Source organism: Prionailurus bengalensis, chromosome D2 (genome assembly GCF_016509475.1).
Source record: "Prionailurus bengalensis isolate Pbe53 chromosome D2, Fcat_Pben_1.1_paternal_pri, whole genome shotgun sequence".
NCBI lineage: Eukaryota > Metazoa > Chordata > Mammalia > Carnivora > Felidae > Prionailurus > Prionailurus bengalensis.
The window spans coordinates 69,329,484-69,345,635 of NC_057351.1; the positions used below are offsets into that span (position 1 = coordinate 69,329,484).

Consider the following 16,152-nt stretch of genomic DNA (forward strand, 5'->3'; position numbering starts at 1 on the left):
AGGATACATCAAAGACCCAAATAATGGAGAACAATGGGGAACAATTTTTAAAAGCTTATTTTGTATTATTGCTGCCGCCATTAGGTGTCAGATGGAAAAGCTTCCATTCTTTTAAATAACCTGGACTCATGATTGATTTCCTATATACTATATACCCTCTTGGTAATGCTGCTATGTGAGGAAAGGCCTGCTACATATTCATACGTGAATTGGCTTATCTGGTTTTCTCAGGCTTTGCTTTTGTGAAATGATTTTACTTTCGAGAGGAAAGAATCAACCTACTTTATATCTGACTTAGTAATTACAAGAAGCTGGATCACAGTAAGATTCCACTGTGTTCCTTCTTTCCTACAGTCCTCCATTCACCCTTTCTTCACAACTTCCCAAAGAAACAAGGGTGAGAGAGACAGGAGGTCAAGGCCACTGTAAAGAGCCAAGGTTTGAATGTCTGAAAAGGCCTGAAATGTGAAGCAGCCAGCAGGCTAGGATTCAGGGATCCGTGAGGCTGCAGTAAGGTAGGAAACAGGCCACAAGGAGGGGTCTGGTTAGGCTAGAGAAGGCAGGTGGTCGGAATATAACCCCCTGTGGTGTTGGGTGGGTGTTGGAAAGTCAAACTGGACTGACTTTATTTTTTATTTTTAAATAGAGCCAGGGCTTAGGGTATGTGAGTGTGTGTGTGTATGCATATGTATGTGCATGATGTCTAAATTAAACATTCACGTTCCTTCACGTGACTATTTGCTGAAATAGTCTTGGTGTGTATATACACACACATACACAAAGTTAAATATTAGGACAAAACAGCATATGATGAATGTCAATAAGTGAAGAGCCAATAAGCCCAGGAGGGGAAAACCTTTGTGGAGTACCTTCGATACCAGAGACTTTGTTCTATACTCAAAAAGAATAAAGAATATGGGGTGCCTGCCTGCCTCAGTCGGTTAAACATCCAACTTCAGCTCAGGTCATGATCTCGCAGTGTGTGAGTTCGAGCCCCGCATTGGGCTCTGTGCTGCCAGCTCAGAGCCTGGAGCCTGCTTCAGGTTCTATGTCTCCCTCTCTCTTTGCCCCTCTCCTACTCACACTCTGTCTCTCTCTGTCTCTCAAAAAATGAATAAACATTAGGAAAAAAATTTTTTAAAAAAGAATAAAGAGCAATAATATCCCAGCACAGGGCCTGGCACATAGAGGTCAACTCAAGGAAATATTTTAAAAATTAAATATGCTATGTGTAAGTATTTTAAAACCTAATTATACTATGTCATTATTGTGAAGTAGATACTGTTGTTTTCCTCCTTTTATAGAATCAGAAACTAAGGTTTGGTGAAAGTAAGAATCGTGTTCAAGGTCACACAGCTGGGTGTGTACTGAAATAGGTTTTAAATACATAACTGACTAACTCCAGAGCCCTAGTTATTAACCACCACAGTTGCAAAACACTTCTGAGATATGAACTATTTGGAAACAATGTGTGGTAGATAGAATATTGCCCTCCTCCCCCAAGATGTCCTGGTTCATACATTATCTTCATGGCAGAAGGGACTTTGCAGATATGATTGTGTGTGATCTTGAGATGAGAAGATTATTCTGGATGGTCTGGGTGGCCCCAATAGAATCACTAGGGTCCTTATAAGAGGTGGGTAACAGTGTCAGAGTCAGAGAAGATGTGATGATAGAAGCCGAGGTCAGACAGGGAGGAGTTTGAAGAGACTGTACCATTCACTTTGCGGATGGAGGAAGGGGCCACAGCCAAGGAATGGGGGTGACCTCTAGAAGCTGGAAAAGGCCAGGAAACAGACTCTCCCCTAGAGCCTCCACAAGGAACACCACCCTGATGACACTTTGATTTTGGTCCAGTAAGATCCATTTCAGACTTCTGACTTCCAAAACTATATGAGAATAAATTTGTGTTTTTTTAAACCATTGAGTTTGTGGTAATTTGTTACAGTAGCAATAGGACGCTAACAGGTAGTGCTCGAAAAAGATGGGTCCAGCCGTGAAATACAAAATGAATCCACACAGTGAGACTGAGAAGGCTGTTGCAACCACCCCCCCACCCCCCTCAGGTGACCTGGAAATGTATCCTTTCTTCACTTTTTATTTCCTTCCTAACATAGATGGTCTTTGCGTTGACCAGTCATAACTGGAACAGGTGAATTTCCCATTCTTGTTTCTTCTTCTTAACAGCCTCACTTGAAAGTAAGTGAGAGGAATTGTTCTGTGGGGGATTGTAGATATGGGCAGAATTAGCTACTTTTATGTAAGGGGGAAAATGATGATTTTTCATGTCTCCCCAAATCTTTCTTCTACCACACATATGTATGACATTGAATAGGTACTTGTATTGGGCTGGTTTTTCCATTGAGTCTGTGGCTCAGAGCTGGCCAGGACAATATAAACTTTTTTTTCTTAAGTAGTCTTCATGTCCAGTGGGAAGCCCAACGTGGGGCTTGAACTCATGACACTGAGATCAAGACCTGAGCTGAGATCGAATCAGATGCTTCACCTACCGAGCCACACAGGCGCCACTAAACTGTTTTCTAATTTTAAAAAACTTTAAGAATGTTTATTCTTTTAAGCATTCTGTGTGCTACAGCTTGGGACTGGGGGACAAGGAATTTAGAAAAAAGGATGGCTACATAGTGGGGAAATATCACTTTAAGTTATACGTGGAAAAACTTGACTGCATTTTGGAATTTCCAGAGGATATCACAGACATACTGTCTAACATACAGTGACAGAGGTGATGTCTAAATTAAACATTCATGTTCCTTCACATGACTATTTGCTGAAATATTCATGGTAGAATATACTTTATTCTTTTTTATGATTAAAGTTTGCCCCAAATGTGCATGCTTATTTATGCCCTTGGGATTAGGGTCAACTGTTGATGTGGTAGGCAACATATTAAAGTGACTTTATTTTTAAAATTTAGTATGCTTTAATAGGTTATAAGTAGACTTAAAAGTACATCAGTTAATTTTAACCTTATAGCCTCAAAGCACGTATATGTATAAATTGCAGCTATATTCCCATCAATTTCACATTTATATCTCCAGCTGCAGACATATATCCAGCTGCCTACTCAGCATGTCCAACTGAATGCTCTTTGTCAGCTCAAGCTTCATGTGTCCAGAACAGAACTCTCCCTTCCCCCACCATCCTACCCTCCCCCTGATCTCTTCCATCTCAGTTAATAGTAATACCTTCCATTTAGTTGTTCAAACCAAAATCTTGGAGCCAGCTTGGATTCCTGCATCTATATCAAGCCTCACATCCAACCCATCTGCAAATCCTAGAGACTCACCTTCAAAGGATGTTCCAAGTCTGACCACTTGTCTCCACCACCACCGTTTCCACTCTGATCCGAGCCGCCTACACCTCCACCCTGGGCTGCCATAGTAGCCTCCTAATTGCTCCCCCTTCCACAAGTATCCCAAAATAGTCTTCTCTGTCCTTATTAGCAGCCAGAAGGACACTTTGAAAATTTAACTCAGATTAAGTCAACCTCTGATCAGACTGCCTAGTTGACATAAAATCCAATCTGTACTGTGTGTGGCCCAGAGGGCCTCCTATTATCTGACCACTTTTCCCTCCAACCATAATTTCTACTTGTATTCTTTATGTGTTCCTCAAAAATGCCTAGCATGTTCTTGCCCTAGGGTCTCTGTTTTCACTATTTCTTCTGCCCAGAAGTTCCTCTTCCCTCTCCCAGATATTCACATAGCTCACATGCACTTCATTCAAGTGTGGCCTCTTCAGAAAGCTCTTTCCTGACTACTCTAAGATAAATTCTCTTGCATTTTTGCCTTATTCTACACCTCATTACCTAGACTTCATAGTCTATATTTGTTGTTATCGTCTTTTTGGCCATCACAGTGTCAAGTCCAGGAGACAAGATCTGTTTTGTTCCCTGCTGAGTCTCTAGCTCCTAACATAGTGCCTGGGAAAGAGTGAATGTTCAAAAAATCATGAATGAATGAATGAATGAATGAATGAATGAATGAATGAATTTTTACAACTGTTTAAAATTCGTGTTTGGTGTAAATTACATCCTGACAATTATTCACAGTCTTTCATCTGGAGCATGCAAATGTGGGTGCAAAATATTTCGTTTGCTGTGTGCAATTCCTCATGCTAGGACTTCTGAATAGGCAACTATGAATAAAGTGCAGTTCCTGGCATGCTCTCAAGGCCTTTACAGTCTAATAAAGATGAATTTCAGTAAACGTTGGGCTGGCAAGTATAACAACGTGACTCTGAATACTGTAACCATGTGTTGCAAGGATAGTTCGATGGGAGTCAAAAAAGAGAGCATTCATAGCTAGTTGCTAGGATTAGGGAAACTTTCATGAAAGGAGAGTTGAATATTGGCCTGGGTTTTGGACAGTGAGTAGTATTAAGTGGAACGTAAGGACAAGGTATTCTGGGTCAAGGGAACCACCTAAACGAAGGTACAGAGGAAGGAAAGTCCACCGTGCTTTTCTAAAGGAAAATATTGACCAACAAGAAACCAGAGTCAATAATACCCAATGACAGTAAATATTGACGTTCAATAAAAACCAGTTGGCATGTCTGCTATGCATAAACAATTTTGCTAATATTCAGAATGTTCTGGACTGAAATTTTAACTCCAAATTATTTACTGTATTTGTTGTATTTAAATATCTGTTTCTATAAGGAAACTTTTGTAAATGTGTCTGGCCTAATTTATTTGGTACCAACCGGGTGCTCCAGGCTTTGTCAACACTCTTTATTTACTGTTTCTTGGGCATTTGGTCAATTTTATTAGTTGTTCCATGCCTCATCCTAGGAGGGGATCTGCCCTGTTTGTGTTCATAAGTGTGACAAACCAGCATAATTCCTGACCTTCAAGCTGATGAGCAATAGGAATTCACCGGTTATTCAGTCATGAAACAAGGATTCTCTGTATCAAATATCATTGAAAAGGGAAGTGACATGTGCCATAAGGTATCATTATCAATTAATGAGAATTGTCCACAATTTAGCCTTTTTATGAGTAATTTTCTCAAGGGCTTTGTGAAATGGAATATATAAATACATCTGAAACTGGGTTTAGGTGTTGATAATAATGATCACATCTAGCGTCCTTTGGTGGCTTGGAACTATTCACATACAGATAAAGACAGTGCATTTCCATAAATTCTTAAGAAAGCATGTGGATGGGGTCTGAACCACATTCTTCTGATTGCTGGGCTTAAAGGCCATTAAGAATGGGAAGAGCTGAAAAAATGAAGGCATTCGTTCCTCACGTGACAGTCACTCTAAATAGCAGACCATTCATTCCATAGACTGCATTTTTCTAATGTGAGCATTTCTAAAGTTAACGTGAGCAATGGAATGTCAAAAGTGAAAATTAAATCATTAATTCTAACATATTCCTTTCCTAATTAAGAGTAATTATACCAGGGACCAGGTCTTACTCACCCTTTGACCTCAACCTTGCCCAGTGCCCAGGATTTAATGTTCATTGAGCGAATGAAAATTTTTTTCTCCTCAAATCTTTTGCTTAGGCAGGTCCACAAATGGCAAGGGGCATACCCTGGATATTGCTGAAAATGAGCAATTGATATGCAAAAGTTTGGTGAAATTCAGCTGAGGCGACCCAGGGCTTAAAGAATAATACTCGAAAAATTAAGGAGGATGGAGACTTATCAAAGCTTTCTCTCAGATTGATCATTAATCGTGAAAAGTTTATGTTTAATTTTGAAACCCTTTAAATGCTAAAATAGTTCTAATACCTTTTGATAACAAATTTTGAAATGCCTCAAATAACTGTGAAATTCTGATTGCTATGTTTTTAATACAGAACTGTTGGGGCTAATGGATTTATAAGACATTCCTGTGGACTTACAATTAAGAGTCTTTACTAACAGGCAGCCTTTAGGAAGCAGCTACTAACATATGTTTATAAGGGATGCATAAGCTGGGAAATTGTGGTCAAATGTCAAACAGTAAAACAGCAGAGTTCAAGCTAGTTCACATCAATATTTATGTTAATTTTGTAAACATTTATTTGGGTGATTTTTCCTGATTGACTAGGCTTTAGAGAAACACCTTTATGGAAGAAACACATCAAGGATCGATTTTTTAAAAATCATTTGGTCACATAGAAGTACTTGATAATATGGCCCATACAGTCTGCTAAGCAAATGTGCTGCTTAATTTTTGAAAAACCTATTACATGATTGAAACATTTTTTAATGTCAGCTAAATAGTTATTTAGGGTCAGGAGTATTTATTGTTCATAGCATTTTACTCTTAATCCGTTAAATAAACTGTGCAGACTTATGGAATGGGTTCTCTTCAGGCTTCTGGTAATTAATTATGATATATTTTGCCCAAGCTGTACCGCCAGGCTGGTAACTCAACCATACGGGGAGGGGGCACGACTCGTTTAAGCTGATTTGGACCTTGTGGCATTTAATTGCAAAAGCATAAGTATAACAGGCTAACCCCAAATGAATGTGGACAACTGATTAACTGGGAACTTGTTGACAGTGTAATGAGATTAAGAGCCCTTTTCTTAATACCACAAAGGCTTTGAGGAACATTTGTCCGTAGAAGTCTTTCGGGCCTAAGGGTATGGGGCTGCTGTTGGCCATTGATGTATAGCAGAGGCGTGGGCGATTTCGTTTAATTGTTGCATAGCATTCATTGTCTTTATTTCTGAGTACAGAAAGTCATTCTTTTGTTTTATTTTGTTTTGTGTTTGACTTGGCTTGCTTTTGAACCATTTCAACAGTGATAGTATTTTTCTTCATTGCCAAGATTTGTCTCATTCACGTGTCTTCCCCATAGGAGCTAGATGCTATTTTACTTCAAACTGACTTCTTCACACTTTGGATCTCAAATATGCCGTAGGAGTTTCCAAAATCCCTTCCCTTTATGTAAGATGCCCGCAGATTTCTTAGATAGTCAAGTGGGCATTACTTCTTCAGACTAGCTCAGTAAATGATAAACAAGAATAGTTTTCTATCACGAACCTTACTGCCCCTGACCTCCTACCTCACCCTTCATTCTCCACCCTACCAGACATACGTGGCCTAGCTACGTGTCCAGTTACCTATAAAAGAGAAAACAGTTACTGCTGGCATTTGACAATGTCCAGAAACAATAGCAAAACTTTCATGAGTCATCCCCCTTAAAAACAATGACATCAAATCCTGGCTCACAATTTCCTTGTAGCATCTCCCATTACCCAGTGCGTGACCATTTATGATTGGGGGCTGTCAGTGCCTGCTCAACATGCTTTAGACATAAACTCATTCTTTGGTCTGGGACTTAAGCAAAGGTTCAACGATAAGAGTAAACTAAATATAGAGCGAAGGTCAAACCCTTTAATCTATTCATGAATTTTGCATAATGGATGCTCTGGAACCTTTCTGCCTGCCTCCCTGGGTTTGAACCCCACCAACCATGTTAGTTTAGGTGGGTTATCCCATCTCCTTATGCCTCATTTGTGTTGTCTGTGAGCTCTTAACTTCATGGGTTGTTAAGAAGATACATGTAAAGAATTATACATGTAAAAGGTTAAAAGTCATGTAAAGAGTTAGAACAACACCTAACACAAAGTAGGATCTCAGTACATCATGATTAAGCCTATTCCCCCACCCACCCTTCTTTTTCTCCCCCTCCTTCCCCACCATCTTCCTCTCTTTCCACTTCTGCTTTCTCTTTCTTCTAGAGAGAATGTAAGGTGCACCAGGATTAAAGAAAAGCAGGGCAAAGAGAAAATAATAACAAAATTAAGTCGGTCAGAATTGCACTCTCTAAGGCCCTATTCATTCATTGGAAGTGGATTATAAATTTGCCTCTGAACTTTCTATTGGCCAAAGACAACAGTCTGATCAGTTATAAGAATCAAAGTAACTAAAACATAAAAAATACCCGTTGGTTTGGGAAAGCACGGCTCTCCTTAACCCCAAGCTTTACATGCCATTCTTGTCATGGGCTCTCACTGCAGGGATGCCGTGGGACCTGATGGACAATGTCTTCAACCTTTTCCTTCCTACTGTTCCTCAAGGGCAAACAAATATGGGACTAAGGCAGGGCTCCCAGATTTATTTGATCACAAGCTCTTTCTTTACAGAGCACCTTGCTAAGCTGGCATTCCACCAGATGCAATATTTCTACAAGTGGGGATTGCCTATGAATGTTAATGTGGTAAACTGGAAGGTTCAAGAAAAGAGAAAATCCGGCATTCTAGTTAAAAGGGCTTCATGGTGTATGTATATGTTTGCCTCATCATAGTCCTTGGACATGCCGTTGAGGCTTTCAGATAATTTGACATTCCTGTACATACAGAAACTACCGATTACGTTGCTTCTGGATTTCAGTCTGGTTCTACATATCACCTCTTTCTTATGGAGCTGTTTGGGCATATCATCATGTATCAGGCTATTTCTAGAGAATAAAGGAATGAACTTCAAAAAAATAAATACCGTGTGATAGTTAAAAGCTAAAGAGATATAAAACATCAAATTTCTGAATCTTCATGTTTAATTTGTGATTGATGACCTTGTCAAATTAATAGGACCTTTTTTAGTATACAGCAGTGACCACTAAATCATTTACCCATTTAGCTAAATGACATATTCTTCTCACTTAGAATAAGGTAATAAAATGTGTCCAAATGGACATTGTTCTCAAGTAAAGCAGGTTCACCACATAGAAGTTATCCATTTTGAATTAATTTACTAGTTAAATATATAACTGTGTCCATCTATTTGTCTGGATATTATACCTCGCTTGTGATGAGCCTCTTCTGAAAATTTGTGCAAATCAACAGAAATTACTTTTAGGGTACCTTACAACTTTTTCCCCCATGGAGCTCAGTTATTTTTGGTTTCAGTTGTGTTCCCGACCCCCACAAAGTCCCCCAGCTGCCTTTCCAACCTGATCCTTCACCACACTCAAGCTTCACCTTCTATAGGTTTTCATTTTACCCTCTCCAGGTCACCTCATATCCAGCAGTGTGACAGATCCAGGCCTGGCTCCTGGGGGTAACAGAGATGGGACAATCTGTTCAGTGTTTCCTTCTCCTCCTTTCACCCCGACAGATTCACCCGGAGGAGTCTGGGCCATAGTGTGCGCTAGGGATGGTGTTGAAAGGGGAAGGAACATACAGGAGGGTAAATAAGTAATCTAGAAGGTAGAGGAAGAAAGGAAAATTGGTTCCTTCCAGTTTTCCAGACAGAAGGAAGAGGACAGGATCATAGTGCCTTTTTTTTTTTCTTCCCCACCATGATCTCGCCTACTCCTGAGCCACTGGCCAAACATGCTGCTTTTACTTGCATGGACCTGCCTGCCTCCAAAGATAGTTCTATATACGCTAGATGCTCACCTCTCTGTCTATCCACATCAGGAGTCTGTAACCCAAATATCTGAGGCCACTAGGAGATACACGTGTGCAGGACAGAGAGGGTAAAAACAATAGAGCAAAGACTAATACCTACCTAGTCATGTCCAGCGTGTGTCTGCTGTCCCATGTAACTCTTGCCTCAGCAGTAATGCTTACTTAAAAAGGGCCTGACAAGTAAGGGAAATGAGGAATGTAGATCAGGCATAGGACAAAGGGGAGTGGTGGGCATGTATCATGTCCCTAGAAGGGGCGGCTGTGATGAAGGGTAAATCTGAAGCTGTTAGATGGTCCGACTTCTGAAGCAAAGCTTGAGATTCAAATATTATCGTGGAAATTGCCAATTTTTAGAAAACTATGTGGGCCAAACAAAACTTATCTGTCGGCCTTTCAGTCACGATGTGCTACTCTGATCTAAATCTTACCTACCAGCTTGAGTCTCCCTTTCTTCACCAAATCTTCCTACTTTCACTACCCCATTGGGGCTGCTCGGTTGGGGCTGGAAAATCTGCTTCCAAGTTCACTCATGCTACTCTCTGGAGACCTCAGGGTTTTATTCCACCCCTTGGGGCCTCTTCGTAGTTGAGGGTACTCACAACATGGCCGCTGGCTCCTACCAGATCACGTGATGCAAGAGAGACTGAAGGTGAGAACAGCCAACACAGAAGCCTTAATGTCTTTTATAACCCAATCTTGGAAATGACATATCATCACTTCTGCAGTATTCTGTTTGTCATATAGACCAACCCTGATACAGTGTGGGAGGGGGCTATACAGGGACTATATATCAGGTGGTGGGAATCACTGGGGCCGATGTTAGATGCTGGCTACCACAGTGCTCTATTGTAAACCATTTCTATAATACAAATAGTCACCTCATATCTTCCTCCTTTGAAAATTTTCATTTTAACCTCTTTTAGAATTTTTTAAAGAAGGCACCCTTCCAGCAGAATTAGACACGACTTCCACATCATTTTTACAATACAGTTATATATCTGTATAACCAACTGTTTACTTTTTAAAACAAAGCACACCCGGTCCTCTGGATGTGATCAGTAAAGCACCACGTGTATAAATAGAACACTTACAGGGGTCTTGAGGAAGCAGTGAAAGTGATTTTCCAGGGAAGAGTGATGCGTGAGGACTGTGGGCCTCTTGGACCATAGTTTTTAAATTTGTAGATTTTAGTTCTTTTCTGTAGTTAAGTGATTGAAATAACTGCTTAAACTACATGTGGACACGCTGGCAAACGTACTGAATTGGTGGTGTAATTATTTATTTCATGAAGGGGTAATAGGACTTTTATCCAACAACCTTAAAGTAAGTGTCCTTTTTATATGTGGAGAAACAAGCGCCTGTCATTTGCTTGTTATTCTGAGGTCAGAGCCTACCACAGAGATTTTAATATTTGAAAACTATTCTCTTCACTGGGATCTCAGCATTTAAAATAACGATTTCCTTAAGACGCAGCATCCTGATGCACTATGTCTGACCTTTCTTGGTCAGAAAAAGAAAATCTTGCACACCTCTGGTTTCTCACTCTACTCCTTCCGCATTGCTTGGAAACTGATGTGAAATGACCAGGATGTGATTGCACTCCTTCTGCATTTTAATTCGACTTTGTCGGTTGGTGTAGCGATCGGGAGAGTAGCAGCTCTTGCCGTCACTATGCCTTTAGCCAAATATTTGTACTTTAGAAACCATCTTAACCAGGTTAACTAGTCAAATTGGGCTTGGAAGTGAAAATCTATAGATAGAATTCTCATCAGAAAAAAAAAAAATTTTTGGTGAAATATATGGTTGTGATAAAGATTTCGTGGATCTTAACTTATTTATCTATCAGTAAATTTTAAGAAGTTCCTCTTTTACTATGCTGCTTAATGCTCCTGAAAAACTTGGTATATGCTTTGGGGAGGGATTAAGTGATGAAGTATATTTTTGCTCTTTGAAAGAGAATTCATTAAAATCAAAACTTAGGCTAAGTAAAGGAAGCAAGTAATATTGAACAAGCATTTTAAATGGTTAAATTAATGAAGGTGGCCTCGGCTTTAGAAAAAGATTACTAGAAATACACAAAAATGTCTTCAGGGGTGGCTAAAAATAGCCTTAAAAATAATTACAGTTATTCACACAGAGTCTAAACTCTGTGAGGACAAGCATTATAACTTACTAATTTTTTTTTTAATTTTTTTTTTCAACGTTTATTTATTTTTGGGACAGAGAGAGACAGAGCATGAACGGGGGAGGGTCAGAGAGAGAGGGAGACACAGAATCGGAAACAGGCTCCAGGCTCTGAGCCATCAGCCCAGAGCCCGACGCGGGGCTCGAACTCCCGGACCGCGAGATCGTGACCTGGCTGAAGTCGGACGCTTAACCAACTGCGCCACCCAGGCGCCCCATAACTTACTAATTTTTAAAACACCTGGGGCACCTGGCTGGCTCTGTCGGAAGAGTGTGCGACTCTTGATCTCGGGGTCGTGGGTTTGAGCCCCACATTGGGTGCAGAGATTACTTAAATAAATAAACTTTTAAGTAAATAAATAAATAAAATGCCTTTCCTGAATCTAACACTTGGAATATAGTAGACCAACAACAAATCTTAAAAAGATAGATGATAATATGGTAGGTTTTACTAATTTAGTTACATGACTATTTTTCTATAGAAGCCGTGTTTTTCATTTTAAGAATTAGACATCCTAATACTTAGTCTTTCTTCTGAATATTCTGTCATCATGAAATTATCTTAAGCATTTATTTAATATTCACCTTTCCCTGCCACATTATCATCCTTCCATGAAAAGCAAAGACTAGCGGCACCCACGTGGTACAGCTGGTTGAGCTTCTGACTTGATTTCTCAGGTCATGATGCCAGGGTCATGGGATGAAGCCACGCATCAGGCTTCACACTCAGCGTGAAACCTGCTTAAGATTCTCTCCCTCTTTCCCTCTGCTCCTCCCCCATTCTTTCTCTCTCTCTCTCTCTCTCTCTCTCTCAAATAATAATAATGAAATCATGCTGGTGAGTCACAGGGGTTCTGTTTGGCAGACTCATTGGTGCCCCACTGAGCAGTGGCCCCAAGTCCACACAGAAGGGGGCTTGCTGGAGAGAACCCAGGCAGTCCTTAGGCAGGTCACTCTATCCTGAACGGGACTGTGAATCTCATTTGTGAAAGGAAGCTGGCCTTATCGTCATGAAATAATGACAGTTTCTTCTTAGACTGTTTAGGACACTGTATCCCAGCTTTTATGTAAAATATTTGCAAAACATGGGAAAAGAAAAAAAAAAGCTGCTCCCCCCCCCCACCAAGCACACACGCGCGTGCGCGCGCGCACACACACACACACACACACACACACACACAGATACTGAATTTATAAAGATACATAGGGTTGGGATGTGCTAGACCAAATGAATTCTTGTTATATGTATGTAGCATCAGTTTATTTCATTTTATTTGTGTATATGTTATCTATCTATCTTATTTGAGTAGACTTGACACACCATCTTGTATTAGTTTCGGTATACAAAAGAGAGTATTACATTTAACTGGTCTTGTTCTGGTTAAAATCATCTCCAGTGTGTCAGGAAGTCAGAAAATGCATCCTTCTCTAGTCATTTTGTTTTCAGGTTTTTTCAAGATCATCCGCTTGGGTCTGCTCTGTGAGTAAGCCTCTGGAAAACACAGGCAGCCCCAGTAGAGTCTGTAAGAGCTTCAAAAGGGCCAGTGATTACTGTTGATGCTCTAGGTAAAAGCCCCAAATCAATAATCTCTTGAGCCTTATTTTCTCATTCCCCTTTCAGGGGCATCTCCTAGTCCAAAACACCAACCAAACTGTGGCATAAAGTCAAAGAATCCTTGCTTTGGAAAGGATCTTTGAAGTCATCCAGTCCAATTTTTATCTCCCACCCAAATTTCTTAGATGAGTGACTCTGATATTTCAACCTGACTAATAAAATAATTTGGACCAAAAGGAAACATTGAATTTGTGTCGCCATTTCTTTCGTTTTCCTTTGATAGCTTATTACCACCTAGGACTGTAGACGAAACACCTATTTGAGAATTCTTTCTCTTTACATTTTAGGATGCATATAGACTATCTAGACTGTCCAGTAAACACACGAAATGAAAATGTCACTTGTTGTCAGGTTGATTTTTGCTACTTTCTCCATATGACTGACTCTCACCTCCTCATAGATTGCTTTATGCTCACTGTAAAGAAACTAAGAACTGCTCTTAATCATAGCCATTTGTATGAAAGCTGACCCCGCATGGTAACACTGACAAATACCAACCTTCGGTAAGAGACAGTAATGGCGTAATTGTTTCTTGCTCTGGCTAAAGCCCAGGGATTCTAGGAATGAATTACAAATAAGATCTCCTGCCAGACGTGAGTAAAACAGAGTAAGAGGTGCATCTGCCCAGCTTTATTGACTACACCCTGTTGTCATTCTTCTTCTTTTCATTATCATGCTATTTTTGAGCAAGTAACTTGTGAAAAGATTAGAAGTTCTGATTGGTTGCCCATTTTTCCAGCATGTAAATTCCTTAAAAGCTTCCTACAAATTTAGCAAACGGTTTTGGTCATTTGTTCAAATTCTACATGTGCATGACCTTTCTCAATGCACATTGTAAAGGTGAGCATGAGATTCTATAGACAGCTTTTCCCGTTATTCAGAGGTAATCAAGATGAGGTCATTAGAAAAATAATTAATACCCTAAGTTGAAATCTTTGGAATACAAAAACCAAATCTAGATAGTGCAAAAAAAAAAAAAGAGGCTTATTTTAAAATCTGATAAAATGGTCATTTTTGGTATAGCATATATAGAGAGAAAGATAACTATTATTAAAGAGTTATTTTTCTTTGGGTACAAACCTATGGATTCATGAATTCCCTTAAATTAAAAAAAAGTCTTATTATGAGCTTGAAAACAGGTATCAGGATTTTCATGTGACTGTAAATGTGTTTTCTCATATTCTCTTATCAAGATCTGATCTAGTTAGGTAGAGATTTGTCCCCTAGAAAGGTCTAGAAAGGCAAGTTTGGTTTTAGTTAGGATTAATAGAAAATAAGGTGACAGAGTTTCCAGTTTAACCTGTGGTCTTCATTACATAAATTTGATCTTTTATACCTATAGTCCAGAGCGATTTCTTTCGACCTTCCACTACTTACACTAAAATGGCAAACACTTTTTTAAAGAAGTCTGTTTTGTAGGTAATAATCTCTAAAATACAGATTACATATGTGTGATTTTCAAGGACCTAAAACATGTAAATAAAATTCACAATTAAGCACTTACCTATATTAGCAAAAGGATAAATAAAACAGATAATATAGACTCATGCTTGCATGCCTGGATACTTATTTAAAACTAGTGATAATTTCTCTTTAATAATAACATTTATTCAATGGGATATATATATATATACATATATATATATATTACTGTTTCTATTAAAGCACATATTCAGTACACATGTTCAATCATTTTGGAAGGCTTTCCACAATGGGGTGCTGAAGAAAATTTTTAGCAATGGGATATGCAGTAATCTCATAGTGATTGGGGGAAAAAAAGTCGGTCTTTTTAAAAAGTTACAATTGTGTTTGGTTTTTTGTTTTTTTGTTTTTTTTTACAAATGTTAAAATTTCCTTTTGCATTTGTCTTTTCACTCTTTGGTTCCTGGACTTTTTATACAATTGGGAGAATGTATGAAGAATGTTTTATTGCCCCCCCCCCCGACCAATGCCTGCCACCGACTTCTGATGTTGGCGTGTCTGTCTCTACAAAATTCTTTCTACAAAGATGCCCAAAAACACTTAGGTACTTCTTATGCCGTATTTCTTATGCCTTCTGCCTGCTTCCATATTTATAGAGCTCATTCTCTCTTGCTTTTTTTTTCCTCTTCTCCTTCTGCCTTTTTCTCTTTTCGTCTCCCCTCTTTTGCAGACTCTTTGCTGTCTAACTTGAAATTGATTAGAATGCATTAATTTTTAAATAAGTGTCACATATCCTTAACTGAGCACTAAAAGGTTGAGAAGGCTTTATGGTGTAGAGTCTGATCCAAAACTAAGTGAGAAGAATTTTAAAAACAAGGGCTGCCCTTCATTAGCCCTCATGCTATCTCCTGACAGGCTCAGGGCACTTCCGTCACCATGCCAGGCCAGGGCAGGCCCCGCCGCCGCGCACCATTTACCCTCTGTCAGCAGCTTCAGTCGGGGCCTGGGCGATACTGCACATGCGAGTCTGTCATGCGTCAGCCTCAATTAAACTCATATTGCTTGCTTGGGAAATGCAACAGCCTCCTGTTAGCCATCTTTTTTGTTGTTGTTCCATTTTTCTCCTTCCATTTTTTTTGTTTATTCAACTCTCTCTAGAAGTCCATGATTCATTTGGTGAAAATATTGTCACGGTTTTGTTTTGTTTTTTTTAGTTTTATACAGAGAAATGTTTTTTAGAGGAAATAAGCTCTCTATGTAGGTTCCAAAAAGCTGATTTAACTCACGGAAATATGCTCAGTTGACTGAGTTTGCTGTTTAAGGGAGGGAATTATAGGCAACCCTCCCTGACATTTTGTACCTGTGCCAAGCTGGGTCTTGAGTCTTATGAAATAATGTTTCTTTGGGCCTTTTAAGACTACGGGGGCATTGGCATCCAGCTTTATCAAATGATGAGGTATTTCTCTTCTTTCTCCACAACCTATTGCTTACTCATGCCCTTGTCATCTAAGGAGGTGGTGGTTTGCTTTTTTTAAGAGTAGAATGAAACCTT

General features: G+C 39.4%; 1 protein-coding gene across 4 annotated transcripts in view; it reads left to right on the plus strand.

The window, feature by feature from the left end:
* VTI1A (vesicle transport through interaction with t-SNAREs 1A) overlaps positions 1 to 16,152 on the plus strand; it is a 360,010-nt gene that overhangs the window by 140,970 nt on the left and 202,888 nt on the right. The window lies entirely within an intron of this gene.